An 8,453-nucleotide genomic window follows, 5' to 3' on the forward strand; every position below is an offset into this window, starting at 1 on the left:
TCTGCTTTAAAGGCAAGGGCCCCACGCACCCCTGAGGAGTGCAGCTAGAACACCATAGGTGCTCAATGAATGCCTGGTGAGCTGAACTAAGCTGACACTAAGAACCCACCCGCCAGGGCAATTGGGAGTCCAAGGGGCTCTGCCTTGGGCTACAGGAAGGCAGCTGTGGGCTGTCTGGGAAGCTACAGCCACGAAATAGCTTAATCCACGTCCCCAGAGGTTGGGGAAGGGGACTCCCTCTTCTTTGCTGGTTAATCACGTAACATCTGGCTCAAATTTGCCCTACTCTCCAGGCCTGTTGGTAACTGTCCTGCCTCCACTGCCCTGCCATCCTATCCTCCTGACCCGCCTCCCCCCACCCCGGGTCGTCCATGAGCCTGGCCTCTGCGGAGGGCGTCTGTTGCTGTCCACGCTGCCTTTCCTGCCGACCTCCGGGCCTGGGCTGGAATTCCATTTCAGTCACAAAAAATGCTCTACAAGATCCTTGGGTGCGGAGGCAGGCAGAGTCCAAAGTATCTTCTGAGAAGCAGGGGTCACAATTATCAGCGTCACCTCCTACGGGCTGGCGGGCTATGAGAATGGCCCTCCATTTCAGGGGGGCTCGAGGAAAAGCTTTCAGAGTGCACACCTGCCCTGTCTCACTGCAGCCCCCAGCTCCAAAATGGCAGCCGCTGGCGAGATGAACGGGGGAAAATTACAGTCATCTGATGGAAAATTGCAGCCCGGGGCATCTCCATTCCCCGATTCTTCTGCAAACTGAGCTGGGAGTGTCAGGGAAACGTGAGCCCCGCTCAGCCCTGGCTGTCATTTCCTCTCCCTCGCTGACCGCCCACTACCCCGCCACCGATCCCTCGTGCCAAGTGCAGCCACTCAGGAAGCTCCCCACGCTTCAGGATGGCCACCTGGTGGCCAGGTGAGCAGGACAGAGAGGTGACTTCACACCTGCTGGAGAAGGACAAGAGGAGGATGGAAAACGTGAGGCTCTCAGGAGTGAGTCAGAGCCACACGCACGCAGCCCAAGCTCTCAGATGGGGAGGGGCTGCCCTGGAAGCTCTACACTATCCTGCGGGCTGATCTAGACCGTCCATCCTGCCCTCATTTTTTTCTCTACTGCAGTTCCACTTTCACATCTTGCTCCCTGAGGCTGATGAGTTTGTGGAGCAGGTTTCACACTCTCTTCACAAGCCTCCCAAGCTGGGCTCACCCGTGTTGCCTTTGGCTTCCGAATCTGTTGTGGTGGCTTCTAGAAAATCAGCAATGAGTGGTTCTCATAATTGCTTGTTCTAGGAAATCTCCTAAAATAACTTGGCCAAGTGAGGGTGGGGCTGGGGTGGAGCAGTCCTCGAAGATGGCATTTCTCCTTCATTCCAAACCAGGTCTCGAGTTCCAGTTACTCATAAAAGAAGTTCTTGTGTGCAGAGTTCCAAATTCTAATGAATTTCTAGGAAATATCATCAAAATGATGTTGGCATTGTTAGGGTGTGTGTTTCAAGAATTCTTGCTAGCTTCTCCCTTTTCCTCCAGACTTCAGGTAAATAAAATAAGTCATTTTCTGGGACATATTAGTGTAGCGGTGTCTGAGTGGCATAACTGATGAGACTGGATTCTCCACCATCTGGAGATTTCAGAGGAAATTACCCCCATCCCAATCTGGAGATTTCAGACATCAGAACCCCTCAACCTGAAGATTTCAGAGTTCACATATCCAGAAATAACAATTGGCACTCTCTCCTCCCAAAGTCTACATTTTTGACTCTCTATCTACCCAATGACATTCTTGTCGTTTCTGAGCAAGTCAGTATTTTGGGCCTTATTTCTTTCACTGTCATTCTCTCTCCAGCTTAGTGGATGGTGTGGTGTCAACTGAGTTCCTGGAGGACAAGTGGTACCATCAAGGTGCTCAGGACAGGGCACGGCTCTAGTCCCAAACACAGCTCCATCTGGGACGTTAGCATCCACATCCCTATGTATTTAGGAGCCTCCTTTGCCTTTGATGCTGCCTTCATGCCCACCACAATGGCCTGGCCCTGTCCCAGACCTAACCTTGATGAGCTTCCATTGCTAGAAAGTGGCAACCAGATCTGACCAGCTCCAAGGTCGCAGCTTCACTCCAGGCTGGTGAGTGGGCGTTTAGCACCTTCCACTGGGAGAGGAGCTAAGCCGCAGAAACTAGCTTGGGTTACATTCCAGGGTCCAGCCAATTTGGCAGCCTCATGAGTCAAGGCTGGTGTGCAGCCAGCCATGAGTCCAGCACAACTAAAAGGCATAAAACAGCGCTTCACTGTAGCGCTACATACTCTTGGGCATGCTTCATCAAAGATGCCCCATGCACAATCCATGATTTCTGCTGGGGTGTTCTTCCTAATACTCTCCCTCCTACCAGGAGTCCCCTCTCCACATCTCTCCTTATGCAATCTGAACCCATCTTTCATGCTAGTGTTACTAGTGAGAAATGATGTAGGGCTATGGATGGACAACAAGAGTATTGCATGTCCTCTCCAGTCTCAGGTCAAACCTTGGCCACACCCAGCCCTGCCTAGGCAAGCCCACATCCTTGAGACTTTCTCATCAGTTCTGGACACATGAGCTTTGTCAGAGGTTGGAGCTAGAGTCCAGGCTCTAGAACATCAAGGAAGTCCCTTTTTCTGGACATCTGAGCTTCATCAAAGGCTGGAGCTGGGTCCTGGCTCTAGAACGTCAAGGAAGTCTCTCTTGGTGGACATCTAAGCTGCATCAGAGTCTGGAGCTAGGTCCTTGCTCTAGAACATCAAAGAAGTCCCTCTTTCTGAACATTGTTGTTTCATCAGAGGTTAGAGCTGAATTCCAAGCTCTAGAACATCAAGAAGGTTCCTCTTTCTGGACATCTGAGCTTCATCAGAGGCTGAATCTGGAGTCTGAGCTCTAGAACATCAAGGAAGTATCTCTTTATGAACATCTGAGCCTCACTGGAGGTTGGAGCTGGAGTCCAGGCTCTAGAACATCAAGGAGGTCCCTCTTTCTGGACATCTGAGCTTTGTCAGAGGCTGCATCTGGAGTCTGAGCTCTAGAACATCAAAGAAGTCCCTATTTATGATCATCTGAGCCTCACTGGAGGTTGGAGCTGGAGTCCAGGCTCTAGAACATCAAGGAGGTCCCTCTTTCTGGATATCTGAGCTTCATCAGAGGCTGAATCTAGAGTCTGAGCTCTAGAACATCAAGGAAGTCCCTCTTTATGAACATCTGGGCCTCACTGGAGGTTGGAGCTGGAGTCCAGGCTCTAGAACATCAAGGCAGTCCCTCTTTGTGGACATCTGAGCTGCATCAGAGGCTGGAGCTGGGTTCTGTCCCTAGAACATAAAGGAATTCCCTCTTTCTGAACATCTGAGCTTCATCAGAGGTCAGAGCTGAAGTACAGGCTCTAGAAAATAAAGGAAGTCCCTCTTTCTAGACATCTGAGCTTCATCAAAGGCTGAATCTGGAGTCCGACCTATAGAACATCAAAGAAGTCCATTTTTCTGAATATCTGAGCTTCATCAGAGGGTAGAGCTGAAGTCCAGGCTCTAGAACATCAAGGAGGTCCCTCTTTCTGGACATCTGAGCTTCATCAGAGGCTGAATCAGAAGTCCTAGCTCTAGAACATCAAGGAAGTCTCTCTTTCTGAACATCTGAGCCTCACTGGAGGTTGGAACTGGAATACAGGCTCTAAAACATCAAGGAAGTCTCTCTTGGTGGACATCTGAGCTGATTCAGAGGCTGGAGCTGGGTCCTTGCTCTAGAACATCAAGGAAGTTCCTCTTTCAAAACCTCTGAGCTTCATCAGAGGTTGGATCTGGAGTCCAGGCTCCAAAACATCAAGGAAGTCCCTCTTTCTGAACATCTGAGTTTCATCAGAGGTTGGAGCTGGAGTCTAAGCTCTAGAACATCAAGGAAGTCTCTCTCTCTGAATCTCTGAGTCTCACTGGAGATTGGAGCTGGAGTCTGGCCTTTAGAACATCAAGGAACTTCCTCTTTCTGAACCTCTGAGCTTCATCAGAGGTCAGTTCTGGAGTCCAGGCTCTAGAACATCAAGGAAGTCCCTCTTTCTGAACCTCTGAGCTTCATCAGAGGTCGGATCTGGAGTCCAAGCTCTATAACATCAAGGAAGTCCCTCTTTCTGAACCTCTGAGCTTCATCAGATGTCGGATCTGAAGTCCAGGCTCTAGAACATCAAGGAAGTCCCTCTTTCTGAACCTCTGAGCTTCATCAGAGGTCGGATCTGGAGTCCAAGCTCTATAACATCAAGGAAGTCCCTCTTTCTGAACCTCTGAGCTTCACTGTAGGTTGAAGCTGGAGTCCAGGCTCTAGAACATCAAAGAAGTCCCTCTTTCTGAACATCTGAGCTTCATCAGAGGTTGGAGCTGGTGTCCAAGCTCTAGAACGTCAAGGAAGTCCCTCTTTCTGAACCTCTGAGCTTCACTGGAGGTTGAAGCTGGAGTCCAGACTCTAGCACATCAAAGAAGTCCCTCTTTCTGAACATCTGAGCTTCATCAGAGGTTGGAGCTGGTGTCTAAGCTCTAGAACATCAAGGAAGTCCCTCTTTCTGAACCTCTGAGCTTCACTGTAGGTTGAAGCTGGAGTTCAGGCTCTAAAACATCAAAGAAGTCCCTCTTTCTGAACATCTGAGCTTCATCAGATGCTGGAGCTGGGTCCAATTCTGGAACATCAAGACGGTCCCTCTTTCTGGGCATCTGAGCTGCAGTAGAAGTTGGAGCTAGGTCCCACCTCTAGAACATCAAAAGGGAGGAGTGGCTCATTCTAGAGGTCCAAGGTTTATCAGAGGTTGGAGATGGGGTCCCAGTTTTGAAACTTCAAGTGGGTCCCTCATTCTGGATGTCTAAGCCTCATGAGAGGCTGAAGCTCGGGTCCCAGTTCTGGAAAATCAAAGAGATCCCTCTTTCTGGGCAACCGAGATCCACTGGAGCCTGGAAATGGATCCCAGCTCTAGAACATCAAAATGGAGGTTCATTCTGGATGCCTGAGCTTCACACGTGAGGCTGGCACTCTGCTCACCACATGCAAGACTCTCCCTGGACTCTCAGCCCCCTCTTGGCTGTGCATGGAGTCTGGACTTATCTAAGTGGGACACACTCTAGAGGCCATCTCCTCCTCTTCTCAGTGCTAACTGGACAGTCACTCAGCATCATCCATGTGGCCATCTCCATCGGGGACTGGGGTCAGGTCTTCCTGGCTGAGTCATGGCTGTAGTGCCCAAGGTAGTTCTTTCTCTCAGCAAAGGGGACAGGGCACTTGTCCCCTGTCCCCTTTGTATAGCTGGACTTGCCTGCAGTTCTCTTGAGACATCTCCCTGTGACGTGAAGGAAGAGGAGGAGGAAGGAGAAGGAGAAGAAAAGAGGGAAGAGGAAGAGGAGGGAGGAGGGGAAATAAGAAGGAGGAGGAAGAGGAGAAGAAGGAGAAGAAAAGGAGGGAGGAGAAGGCAGAAGAGGAGGAAGGAGGAAGAGGAGAAGGAAAAGGAGAAGAGGGAGGAGGAAGAGGAGAAGGAAAAGGAGAAGAGGGAGGAGGAAGAGGAGAAGGAAAAGGAGAAGAGGGAGGAGGAGGAGGAGGAGAAGGAAAAGGAGAAGAGGGGGCAGGAGGAGGTGACAGTGGCAGCCATAGATGTGGTGGTGTTGGTAGCAGTGGTGTTGGCAGTGGTGGCACTAGCAGCATCTTGCCTCGGTGTCTACGTCATCTTATTCTTGTTCCAGCAAAGCCAGGTGTGCAGACTGCAGGATCCATCCAGACCCAGGGCCACTCCTCTTGTGCCCTTGCTGCCCTCACTCAGCTCCAGCCAAATGCTGCCCACAGACAGCCGGCCTTCCTCTCCGCAGGGGTGCAAGGCTCACCGCCCCATGTCGCCAGCACTCCGGGCAGCCTGGGTCTGAGGCTCTGCCTTTGCGGCCCAAGCCAGGCCCCACGCAGGAACCATTTTGAGGAATGAGAGTGGCCCCCGGCTCCCAGCCAGGCGAAACCACCTTGGCCATCCACTCCTCGTCAGTTCGAGCATGATGACCACTCAGCCAGGCCCCCGACGTGGCCCTGGGGTGTGTCGGGAGGAGGAGGAAGACAAGCTGGAGTGTCCCCTCTGGGGCCCAGCCTCCAAAGCCAGAGTTCCTCCCTGCCTCCTCCACATTTCTTTCTAGAAAGACCTGGCATCCGAAGACCATTGGAAGAAGGGGGACCAGGCCAGGTTCGTTCATCTGAGCACACCCTCAATCTCAGGGTGCCCACCAGCAGCTCTGCCTCAGGGCACACCCTGGCCCTCGAGAGCCCAATGGGCAGGGTGCAGGCAGATTTGGGGGATCTGAGCAGCTCCCCTGCCCCTCCCCCATCACATTGCCAGAGTAAGGGGAGCCCATCGAGACAGGACACCCAACATTCACCCCTCCTCATATTAGTAGCACATCCATCACTGTTTAGTAAAGACAAGAAACACATTTATTGAGAGCACAAGGGGGTGTGCCACGCCCTGTGCTTGTGAACCACATCACTGCGCCCTCACAACAGCCCTGTGAGGTAGGTGTCACGCCCATTTCCCAGATGCAGACAATGAAGGCTCAGCAGCTCCCCCAAGTCTCAGGGTTCTTGAGGGGTGTCTGAGCCCCACGCCAGCGAAGTCCATCAGTCAGAGGGGCCTCTACTCAAGGGGAGGCCCCAGGTGCAGAGTCTTTGGGTCCAGCCTGTCCCGTGGGAACACGTGCAGGGTATCCCAGTGGCTGCGGAGGCTGAGAGAGACACAGTTGCAGATGAAGGCCACCTGCTCCTGGTCCCGCTGGCTGACAAGAGTTCACATGCAGACAGGTAGGCCGGTGAGCAAACTCGCCCAGTTTGCTCACAATCAGTGAGGGGCTGGGGAGGCCTCGAACCCAGACCTTGATTTCCAGGAGTGCAGAGACATCCCTGACCTCACAGCCACCCCACCTCCGGCACAGGCTGCCGTTAACCCCTCCCACGTCTGCAGGTGGGAAAAGCCAGGCTCAGTGCGCTTCTGGTGACCTGCCCACAGCTGCCAAGCCAGGAAGGCTAGACAGCGGCAGGACCAGAACCCAGGTGGGCCAGGCCTCTGGGCCACGCCCCTGGCCTTGTGCCCATGCACCATTCTTTGGGGGGCAAGGGCAGATAAAAGGAATCAAGGTCTGGGGTCGATACTCCCAACCCCCCAACCCCGTCCCGCTGGACGCCCAAGGCTGCACCCAAACTAGGAGTGTGCCACCCAAGTCCATGCTGACTGTCCCCGCCGGTGGGCACCAAGGCCTTTCAGGCGGAACAGCCTCCCTTTCCCCAGGGCAGAGGCTTCTGAGCCCCGAGCCCAGCCTCAGGGAGGGTGTGGGCACAGCCAGGACGTCCCTCCCTCTGGAAATTGCCAAACGCCAAATTATCAAAGTCACCTGGGCTGCAACACCAGTGAGGACATTTCAGCCCAGGGGAAGTCTTACTCTAGATAGATCTATATCCAAAATTGTGTTTCCACCAGGAGGGACACTCCAGAGGCTGCCCACTTCCCTGGGGCTGGGGTCTAGGCACAGGCAGAGACCCCCACCCCAGGGTTTGCCAAGAAAGCACACTGTTTCCTCCTAAAGAAACGCATGTGCGTCAGCCAAATAGTGCATTCGGCTCTTCACACCTATTGAAGCCTGCCCTCCTCAGTCAGGAGCATCTATTAGGCACCTACTAGTGCAGGAAGCAGAACTGTAAAGGGTCAGAGCAGCAGAGGCCTCAAAGTAGGGGCTTCAAGTGCAGGTCAGCCGACACCTCCTGGAGCCCCTGCTTTCTCACCCGCCTGCAGGAGGTGGGGACCCAGCCCTGACCACCTCAAGGGGACACTAGGCACCTGAGAGAGTCCCTCATCCCTGGATCATACACAGGCCTGGCCTGCTAGGAGCCCAAGGTCCACCCAGGAGCAGACACCTAAACGCAGACTCAACATCCCCTGGGAGGAGGTCCCTACACACCTGTCCCTACTGTGGGGCCCCCTACTCACCCCTGCACACACAGACCACCCCCCCACTGCCCACCAGAGCCCTCCTGGGTTGTTAGGTCCTACTCTGACACCCAGGTGGCCCTGATCCTCGAGGAGCTCATCTCTAAGTTGGGTCCACACCCCAGCTGGAGCAGGCAGACATGTGCACAAGCCCCAAGCTTGGTGCCAGGCCGGCAGAGGATGCTGCACACTGATTTCTTTACCTTCCAGCCAGGGAAAGAAAGGCAGGGGCGTGAGGCAGTTAGGAGCACAAGCCTTTCCGCAAAAGGGTGGAAGAGTTTTAGCGCCCCGAGACACGCCCCAGAAGCGCCCGCTCGTCCCGCCTGGACCACTCCCCACTGCTCCGCCCGGACACACTGAAGCAGGGCGCATGCAAGTGTTTGAAGAAGCCCCTCCAAACAGACGGACCGGCCCCTCCTGGCACCGACAGGTACGGCAAAGCCAAAGCAGCGGCCCGCGA

The sequence above is a fragment of the Microcebus murinus genome, chromosome 6, assembly GCF_040939455.1.
Source record: "Microcebus murinus isolate Inina chromosome 6, M.murinus_Inina_mat1.0, whole genome shotgun sequence".
NCBI classification, from domain to species: domain Eukaryota; kingdom Metazoa; phylum Chordata; class Mammalia; order Primates; family Cheirogaleidae; genus Microcebus; species Microcebus murinus.